The following is a 10,971-nucleotide window of genomic DNA, read 5'->3' as shown; positions in this document are numbered from 1 at the left end:
TACTTCATTGTTTGTCTCATTGAAGTTTATTACCCAGGTAGGCAGTTTACAAATGATTTATTGCACGCCTCTATGTCCAACGTAGAACTGTTTGGCCTACCACAGCAGTTACCTCCCTTCCAGTAACATTAATATCTTCGGCCTGTCGTTTATATGAATTGCACTTTTCTCTTTTATTTTTATGTGACCTCAGAAGATGATAAATACGTCACGGGAATGGCGTATAAACGTTCTGTATCGTAGCTTCAGAGTTGTGTTGTCATTTTAGAATCTTAAAGTAAGCAATGTTCGGCTGATATTACTCTACTAATTTGCCTTATACTTTCTGTGTGTAACATCTTAACACAGAACATGTCCATATGTTATTAATTAATCGATACCAAGATGGTTTAGCGTATACATTACCAATTGCTGACATATTATGCTGAGATATTTGAAAGACCAGACCTGGTGAACACAGTAAATTAAAGTGGGCTAAAGACATGAGAGCTATTAGCATGGTTCTATCAATATGAACTTGGGTTTCTCCAACACATCACCAAATGATGAAAACCGTAAAAAGGTGGATTATTTTGATCTAAGAAGAACGCAGAAAAGACTCAACAGTCTTATTATTTAATAGTCGTACAACATATCAGAGACCATATAATATGGTCTCTGAACATATATACTGATAAGCAACATTCTGACAAACTTGTGGAAAAAAGTCAAGTTCACAAAATCAACCTCAACTAGAACTGATCATGAGGCGTTATTGGGAATTGCAGTTTAGCTAATGGAGAGTTTCTATTGGCGGAATTCAAGATAACTCAGTTCCATGTTATGAAAGAAATACCGGGATCAAATACAACAGCGTCCCTGGAGCAACAGGCAGACAGACAGACGGACGCTTCAGAAGATTGCTTGAAAGAAATTATGTAATATCACAATGACAGACTTTGCAGAAACCACTGGGATTACGGTTGATTGTTTGTTACCAAACACCACCACTCTCTCAGCCAGTTTACAACATGATGGCGTTCAAGGCGAACGAACAGGCAGGGAAGATAACTCCTTTCTGAGAACCCCTCGAAAGACATACAGCTATATTGAAACAATTTGTAAGTGCTTTGTACATAACATGCAAACTATTCATCATTCGACGCTAATTTGAGTTGTGCAAATAGCTCTTGATGGCTGGGTCATTATTTGCAGCAGAACTTCTGACAAGCTGTTTTTGCTGAGTTGGAATACGTAGAGGGGCTGCCAGTTTAAGTTAGTGAAGGGATATCTTAGTTGGTTATTCGGGTCCTGGGATACGAGGAAATGATCCTTTTCTGACGGCGCATAACTCATGTCGGCTCCGCCGGGAATTTGCAGATTGCTTTCAATTTACTAAACATCTTTGTACCAGCTATTTCTGTCAAACTCCCAAAGCCATAAATCAACTTCCGTATGAGAAAATGTCATCATCTTCAATTGAAGTAAAATATTGCATGATAGCATATATGATTGTCAGATCCATTCACTTCGTTCCTGCAATCTATCGTTTTTATCTGTAATACACAATAATAAATTGCTGGTGATCACCATATGTCACTTCACCCAATGATTTTACCGTTCGCCTTATTGAATTCTGAATGATATAATTCCCGCGTTTGTTTACCGATACCGATTATATTTCACAATTTATTCACGGGGTATCACAGACCGTTTGATTTTATGCATTTGTGCTTGTCACGTTGTGATGGCCTGTCAGTGGCTAGACATGCTGCCAGCTGTATGTCTGATAGGTAGAATATCTACAGATATATGTCGTTCAAGCGGAAGACAGGCACTCAGCTGAAAAGTAGTGGTGTTCAGTTTCTGTCATGTTGACGTAAGCGTTCAGGTAACATGTATTTTCTGTTGGATGGCCTCATGGTTAAAGCGTTTGGTCGTCCCACCGCACTATATCACGTTCGAGTCCCCACTCGTACACATTGTAAAACCGTTACTTGCTTTCTCCTGTCGTGATGTGGACACAGAGAGGCCTATAACAATCATTCCGTGTTACCTCTGGTGATTCAAAATCTGTGTCTCTCCAGCTGACTCACATTCGTTGTACTCTACATACAGATCGAGCAATATCGTTGTATACGTCCCTAACCCTTACCATCCAGATTGATCCATGTGGGGAAAGGGTTGGGATACGTATACGTCGATATGTATGTATTTGGGGAATATATACAACGTTATTGATCGACCTGTATGTATAGGGGGAATGTCTACAACGCTATGGATCGATTTGTATGTATAGGAGGAATGTATACAACGCTATGAATCGACCTGTATGTATAGAGGGATGTATACAACGCTATGGATCGATTTGTATGTATAGGAGGAATGTATACAACGCTATGAATCGACCTGTATGTATAGGGGGAATGTATAAAACGCTATGCATCGATTTGTATATATGTACAGGAGGAATGTATACAACGCTATGGATCGATTTGTATGTACAGGAGGAATGTATACAACGCTATGGATCGACCTGTATGTATAGGGGGATGTATACAACGCTATGGATCGACCTATATGTATAGAGGGGATGTATACAACGCTATGGATAGATTTGTATGTACAGGAGGAATGTATACAACGCTATGGATCGACCTGTATGTATTGGGGGATGTATACAACGCTATGGATCGACCTGTATGTATAAGGGGATGTATACAACGCTATGGATCGATTTGTATGTACAGGAGGAATGTATACAACGCTATGGATCGACCTGTATGTATAGGGGGATGTATACAACGCTGTGGATCGACCTGTATGTATAGGGGGATGTATACAACGCTATGGATAGATTTGTATGTACAGGAGGAATGTATACAACGCTATGGATCGACCTGTATGTATTGGGGGGATGTATACAACGCTATGGATCGACCTGTATGTATAGGGGTGTGTGGGTGTGTGTGTATACAACGCTATGGATCGACCTGTATGTATAGAGGGGATGTATACAACGCTATGGATCGACTAGTATGTACAGGAGGAATGTATACAACGCTATGGATCGATTTGTATGTATAGGGGGGTGTATACAACGCTATGAATCGACCTGTATGTATAAGGGGGATGTATACAACGTTATGCATCGATTTGTATGTATAGGGGGGATGTTAGTCTGTCTCACAGTCCCTGAACAACATAATTTTCCCTACTGCCTAGCCCTCTCTGCAGTGCTAAAGCCCTAAATAAAGCAAGTCTAGATTTCCTCAGGTCCTCTGAATCTCTGGTCTCCCTAGGGCTCCTTTTCAATATAAATGGGCTTGTTTGTTACTATCCAAATTATATATATTCAGAGACTAAGCCTTAGTCTAGGGGGATGTATACAACGCTATGGATAGACCTGTATGTATAGAGGGGATATATACAACGCTATGGGTCGATTTGTATGTATAGGAGGAATGTATACAACGCTATGTATACAACGCTATTTATCGACTAGTATGTATAGGGGGAATGTAAACAACGCTATGGATCGACATGTATGTATAGGGGGTGTGTATACAACGCTGTGGATCGCTATTGTATGTATAGGGGGGATGTATACAACGCTATGGATCGACCTGTATGTATAGAGGGGATGTATACAATGCTATGGATCGACTTGTATGTACAGAAGGAATGTATACAACGCTATGGATCGACCTGTATGTATAGGGGGGATGTATACAACGCTATGGATCGATTTGTATGTATAGGGGTATGTATACAACGCTATGGATCGATTTGAGTGTATACGGGGAATGTATACAACGCTATGGATCGATTTGTACGTATAGGGGGAATGTATACAACACTATGGATCGATTTGTATGTATAGGGGGCATGCATACAACGCTATGGATCGACCTGTATGTATAGAGGGGATGTATACAACGCTATGGATCGACTTGTTTGTACAGAAGGAATGTATACAACGCTATGGATCGACTTCTATGTACAGGAGGAATGTATACAACGCTATGGATCGATTTGTATGTATACGGGGAACGTATACAACGCTATTGATCAACCTGTATGTATAGGGGGTGTATACAACGCTATGGATCGACTTGTATGTACAGAAGGAATGTATACAACGCTATGGATCGATTTGTATGTACAGGAGGAATGTATACAACGCTTTGGATCGATTTGTATGTACAGGAGGAATGTATACAACGCTATTTATCGACTAGTATGTATAGGGGGGAACGTATACAACGCTGTCGATCGACCTGTATGTACAGGAGGTATGTTTACAACGCTATGAATCGATCTTTATGTATAGAGGAAACGTTAGATTTGCACAAGTCTCTTAGGTAAAAATTAATAGTTTAAATGATAATTTCTGAAAAAAAATAATAAAGAACATACTGGGCTCCTTAGAACTTATGTAGACTTGTTTCTTCGAAAGATGGAATTACTATACATCCATGGGCTCAGCATTCAGTAAAGCCATGGAGCAAGAATAGGGGGAACGTATACAACGATAGTTGAAGACCAAGTGGTACCGATTCTTACAAGACAGTAACGTTTTCAGGACACGTTGCTGACGTCCCCTCACACCAATCAGTATCTGAGCGTTGCTGACGTCCCCTCACACCAATCTGTATCCGAGCGTTGCTGACGTCCCCTCACACCAATCAGTATCCGAGCGTTGCTGCAGGTCCACGTCCCCGAGCCACCGATTGCTGCAGAACGACTTCATCGCCTCATGTTGAGTGCCGTCGAGCAACTGGACACGTCTTGTAAACTTGAGTCTCAACACGCCGTACTCCAGGGACACTCGACACTTTTAATCTTTAATAACACCGAAGGCTATTACGTAGAAATACGAACGATCAAGAAATGATTAACTGACCTTAAAGAGCTCACAGAAATAATCAACATCGCTTCGTAGGGAATGGGGTTTATGTTGGAATGGGAACGTATGCACCAAAGTATAATGCGACTGTATTTTGAAATTGCCTGTGGAAGATCACAGATACAAGATATTTTATAGCGTAAACGTTCCATGAAGAAACAGTGACAGTAGTCTATAAACTACACAAACAGATCCATAACAAGTCGTTACTTCTGTCGTGAGGGTTTCGTTCTCAAATGGGTCGAGATTTATTATGAGCATATATTTTGTTCTTCTTATAACAAAGTGAATAAAGGTTATCAAACTGCTTGGTGTGCATGTTTCAAGCACAAGCCAATACATATACAATAGAGTAGTTGTATGAACATAAATAAAATAAATAATAAAGAGTCTTAGCGAATACCATGACCACAGCTGCCAATGAACCAGTGCTTTTCATTGGGGATATTTCTTTCTCATTCGTGAGGTGGGTAGTAGTTAGTCTGCCATATCGACCCTGAAGCAAATATATCCAAGAAAACCCACGCAAGTCTAGAATATGTGGCAAGTCTAGATTTCCATAGTTTCTGAAAATGAAGAAAGTCTCAGGGCTCCGTTTCATTACATTTTACGTGTTTTTTTTATGAACTGCTTTGTTTCTGTAAAATATGTTCATTTCAGAGACTAGGTGTAAGTCTACCTGCCCACCTCCAGCCTCCAAACCAATCACTCTACTAACCTTCCCAATGTATGTTACCTGAAAGACCCTTTCATTTCATAACTCAACACACTTATAACTTTAACAACACTCCTGAATCCCACAAACAACGCTCGTAGATGGCACCAACAGTACCCCACCAACCCTTCACCTGCCACACTCATCGAGTCATTTCCTGGATTTGTTTTCATTGGATCAAATACAGCCATTCATTGTTCATTTCAGAGACTAGTTGTTAGTCTAGGTAGTGGTATACAGCGATGTTACAACGCCGCTTCAGTATGAGTGAGGGACTTTGTTGGTTTAGCGCCGCTTTGAACAGTATTACCGTTAGTGTCAGCTTGGAGTCACCTTGACTCCCCGTTAGTCTGGGGTGATTTGGCAAGTCTAGGCTACCTCAGCTCTGGGAATGAAGAATTGTTCGTAATTGGGGCATAATGTGAAGAGAAAGTTAAAACGAAATATTCCTTTAAGAGAAGGACAATGTGATATTGGACCATTATCTTACGAGAAAAATAATAATGTTAACGTGAACTATCCATTGAAGAATAAGCACGATGTCCTCTTAAGCTATATTTTGAAGAGAAAGCACAGTGTCAGTTTGGACTATTGTTTGAAGAGAAAAAAAAACAATCTTCACTTGGACTATTATTTGAAGAGAAAGTAAAATATTAATTTGGAACAATTGAATGAATGAAAAATATACGACACATTAGCTTCCAGTTATGAAGAGGAAGTACGTTGTCATCTGAGTGTATTAAAAGAAAATATTAATCTCAGTACAAGGTGACGTGACCTTCATGTGTTTCTGTTTCAATGTTACTTCTATATTCGTCCTTCATACTGACAAAATCAGTTTGACCCTTGTTGTCGTGGTAATGGCGACAGTACGGCGCTTCAGGAACGGCGGCGTGATACTCCTACCGATGGTAAACGTTGATACCCGATCACACTGTGGAATAGGAAGACATGTGGGTGTGGAACAAAAACACTTAAATTTCTAGCCCCGATCGCGAGACAGCGTTTTGTTAATCGTGATGGTAGAAAACTCCGGCCATACTTAAATGGCACGGCGAAAACTAAATTGTGGTTTGCTTTCTGTCTACCATGCTTAGAAAAAAACATAACAAGCGTTAGATTCCATTTTTTCTTCAACCTAAAGATGAGCAACACCCATGTTTTTTCCGGCCATTGTAACTCAGGATCTGTTTAATAGTAAAGTAACACTGTTAGGTTTAGCGGTGACAGAGTGGGGTAATCCTTTCTGTAGGAACAAAACAATGTTGAGTGTTACCTCTTTCAATCCCTTACGTCCATTGTGACCCTCTATTGTTTTAGCGAAGACAATACTGCTATATCTTCTCTGTTGAGAAGCGCCGCTATCTAGTGCTCTCCTAAAGACATCTAATTTGCCGACAGCCACAAAAATCTCCCTGTCAATCGCAGCCAATTTCCGATAATATTTTCTCAAAAACTGATCATGATTGTTTTGGAAAGTGCGCGTCCTGTAGATTAGGAATCCTGAAAACAATTACGAGAGGGCTTTTCGCTAATAATTCGCTGACAGGCAAGTGTAATTCAATCGCATCTCTCTCCAGCTGCCACTTCCGAGGCTTTCTGCAATATTAGCGCTGCAATGGCGGGAATGTTTCGGGAAAGACGAGCTTAATATGAGGTGGCAGGCAGGAGCTACTAACAAGAAAGGAAAGCGTTGTTTTGATACTTTAAAAATGTAGCTGTCAAAATACTGCAACAGATGGGAGCTGCAAGTCTCGGGCCTATGCTGCGCAAGCCGAATGATGAGGGCATATTATGACAGTCGGACTCTGACGTCACCATTCCCAGAATTCCAAGACACGCGCAATCGGAAGTTGTGGATACCTCTTTATGTTGTTCCTTGGATAATACCCACGCCGTGTTAAACTATTTGCAGTGAAGAGCTTTTCGAAGGGAGCTAACTGCTTTTAGAACCGCAATTACCTCCCAGTTGCGGTTGAAAATTGGCTGTCAGTGGTAATATTGGCCTCACAAGTTGAGAGAGGGGACAGGACTACGCATATTTCTTCCAAACTTTGTGGTATTTTCATCATGGAAGCTCTTTTGTCATGTGTAATTCCTTTATGCCGGCATTCATCAACTTCTGCCTGTCTTTATGGGTGGAATAGAGAGGAGCGAGTCACTCGTCACCTTCAATCATGCCACGATGGTTTTTCTGGAAGTCTTGTTACCCTACTTTGCACTCAGTCTTCCTGAAGTTTCTCTCTGGAAGAGTTCCTTCAGCTGGATGGTGGTTTGTGTTTGTTTGTATGTACTGGTACACACGTTATACAAACAACATCATGGGGAAGGGCACATACATAATAATGATCGCACACATACATATATGGACATACCATACAATACAATACTCATCATATATATGTGATTCATTATATATCTTGTTTATGTAGTTTATAGAATAGTGTCACTGTTTCTGTATGGAACGTTTGCACAATAAATATTTGATTTGATTTGATAGGTACACACACACACACACACACACACACACACACACACACACACACACACACACACACACACACACACACACACACACACACACACACATACATACATACATACATACATACGTACATACGTACAATAGATACATACAGTTTCTTATAGCTCACTATTTAATAAGAACAAGAAGCATCTATGATACGTAAATGTTAGATTCAGGATACAAGATATTTTATTGCGCAAACATTCCACGTAGAAGCAGGGACAATATTCTATAAACTAAATAAACGAGATACATAATAAACCAGTGTAACAATATATACACTACTACAAATGTGTCCTAACAAGAACAATCTAGAGATCTTCTAGATTTGTTTAAAGTTGTATACGTGGTAGCAAATTATTTCTATTCCATCTTGTTCATATTTGTAAACAGGAGGCTAAATTTTTCCGTGGTGGCAAGGCTTTGAAAGTAATAAATTTGAGATTGAGGGAATTAAATAAGGACTGCCTTACATCTGAATATTTACTACAAGACATGAAATAGTGTTCTTCATCCCCAAGGACTGAGGATTATCACAGAGACGGTCCTCTGAAGGTGTAGGTGGTCTTGTTCTTCTACCCAGTTCAAGTTTTAACCTGTGATCACTCAATCTTAGTTTTGTGGTAACATGGTATTTGGTATAAAATATGTCTGTAGAAGTTAAGCTCTGTTCTGCAGGCCCAGTTATGTGCTTGCTGAGAAACTCCCAGAGTACGTTTGCAGAATTTTGTTTGTAATTTTTCAGGAGGGAAAGTATGTACATTGTACATGTCTTAGCAGAACAAAGTCGGTGTTATCTGTGTGTCTTGCATGTGATAGCATTGTTTGTACCACCAGGAAGTGTATCATGACGTCATTCCACCAGGATACGCAAACAATTGTTTCTGCTATAATGCTATTATCCATTTAAAAATTAAGATGATATGCGAAGATATGGTTGACAAATAACAAATATATTCGCTTTCTCTCATTCTCTAAATCCACTATATTTACTCTTTGCGCGTGTTAATGCAACACTGTAATTATACTATAGACTGTACACTTTGTGGTTTGTCTGAGGAATCATTTTGTACCGGCTGTTAATGCCAGAATAAGTTCTTAAGAACGCAAATATGATGACATTGTGAAACTCATTGTAAAAATTGAACTGGGTAGAAGAACAAGACCACCTACACCTTTGGAGGACCGTCTCTGTGATAAATGCTTTGTCCTTGAGGATGAAGAACACCATTTCATGTGCTGTACTAAATAATCAGATGCAAGAAAGTCATTATTTAACTCCCTTTCCTCTAAAATTAATAACTTTCATAGACTTACTACCACTGAAAAATGTAGCCTCCTTTTCAGAAATAATGATCCAAATAGTATATAAATTATTTGCTACCACATGTACAACTTTAAACAAATATAGAAGATCTGATTGTCCTAGGCCATTATTATTATACACATCTGTATTATTATATGTTTTATTGCTCATCATATATATGTGATTCATTATATATCTTGTTTATGTAGTTTATAGAATATTTTCACTGTTTCTGTATGGAACGTTTGTACAATAAATATTTTATCTCTTTTATCTCTTATAAATATTTTTTATCTTTATCTTATCTTATCTTATCTCACAACAAACGATCATTTTTTTCTTGTCTCAAACTCACTCATCACTATTATCATAAGCATAACTACTACTACATCTACAGCTACTTCTACTACCAAACTGAACTAAAGAACATTCTGATGCTTCGCGGTAGACAGATGTCATACGCAGTTTTAACAAATTCTTATCAATGTATAGCCTTCCTGTTTGAGGATAAGCAATGCCTGAGTACCATCCTTGTAAACTAAACAGGGGCGGGCTCCTTTCACGAAGCAACCTTAATAATAATAATAATAATAAGTGCATTTATATTGCGCTATTTTCCATCCGTTGCGGTTGCTCAAAGCGCAGGTATCAAGGGTAGAACTTGGAGAAGAGATGGGTTTTAAGTTTGGACTTGAAGACAGCTAAAGATGGGGAGGTTTTGATATCAAAAGGAAGACAGTTCCAGAGAGCAGGAGCACAGAATGAGAATGATCTCTGGCCGAAGGATTTGAGATTGGTCCTGGGGATGGTAAATAAAAGTTGATCATTGGATCTCAGGTTTTTGCATGAAGTATATTTCTGGAGAAGTTCTTTCAGATATCCTGGTGCAACATCATGGTAACAGCTGTAGGTCAGTGATAACACTTTGAACTCGATTCTAGCTTGTACTGGGAGCCAGTGGAGATTCATCAACCTTTACTAAGGTTAACCTTTAACTTCTTTGAGAGGCATTTAAGAAGTTGTATAGATGAAGGAAAACTTAGTTCTATGGATAGTCAACTTCTTTATTGCAATGAATGCGACGTTTCGATGTAGGTACTAACACCGTTGTCAAGTCCCTTGCTTGATAACGGTGTTAGTACCTACACTGAAACGTCGCACCCATTGCAATAAAGAAGTTGACTATCCATAGAACTTGGTTTTCCTAAGGTTAACCTTAACTCCCATTCTTTAACATTGGACTAAGGTCACCTTAGTGACTTAATTACGATCAGCTTAGTGAAAGGAGGCCCTGGACCACAACCCAGAGAGACCTAGTATGTCGAACGACTCGTCTACAATTACAGTTTTACATAGAGTATTGCGAAGTATAGTATGGAGAATAGACACTTGGATTATAACATTTGAGACAGAGTATCTCAGACATCATGACAGATCCTCGGTAATAATAATTTGTACTTTCTCGAAATATTCAGTCAGTTAGGTCATACGAACAAGTCAGAAATATTATTTTTTCTGCAAACCACAATGAAAGA

At 39.2% G+C, this 10,971-nt stretch overlaps 1 long non-coding RNA gene across 1 annotated transcript; it reads right to left on the bottom strand.

Annotated features, from left to right (window-relative positions):
* Positions 1-9,986: 9,986 nt before the first annotated feature.
* Positions 9,987-10,718, bottom strand: LOC124282842. Its single transcript, XR_006900264.1, has 3 exons — positions 10,652-10,718; positions 10,410-10,425; positions 9,987-10,007 (listed from the first exon to the last, which is right to left on the bottom strand). It is a non-coding gene; the product is annotated as an uncharacterized LOC124282842 (long non-coding RNA).
* Positions 10,719-10,971: the final 253 nt, after the last annotated feature.

The sequence above is a fragment of the Haliotis rubra genome, unplaced genomic scaffold, assembly GCF_003918875.1.
Source record: "Haliotis rubra isolate DU_JTF1 unplaced genomic scaffold, ASM391887v1 Scf304, whole genome shotgun sequence".
Lineage (NCBI taxonomy): Eukaryota > Metazoa > Mollusca > Gastropoda > Lepetellida > Haliotidae > Haliotis > Haliotis rubra.
Note: the sequence above shows the minus strand (reverse complement) of the source record. Positions and strands in the feature narration are given on the sequence as shown.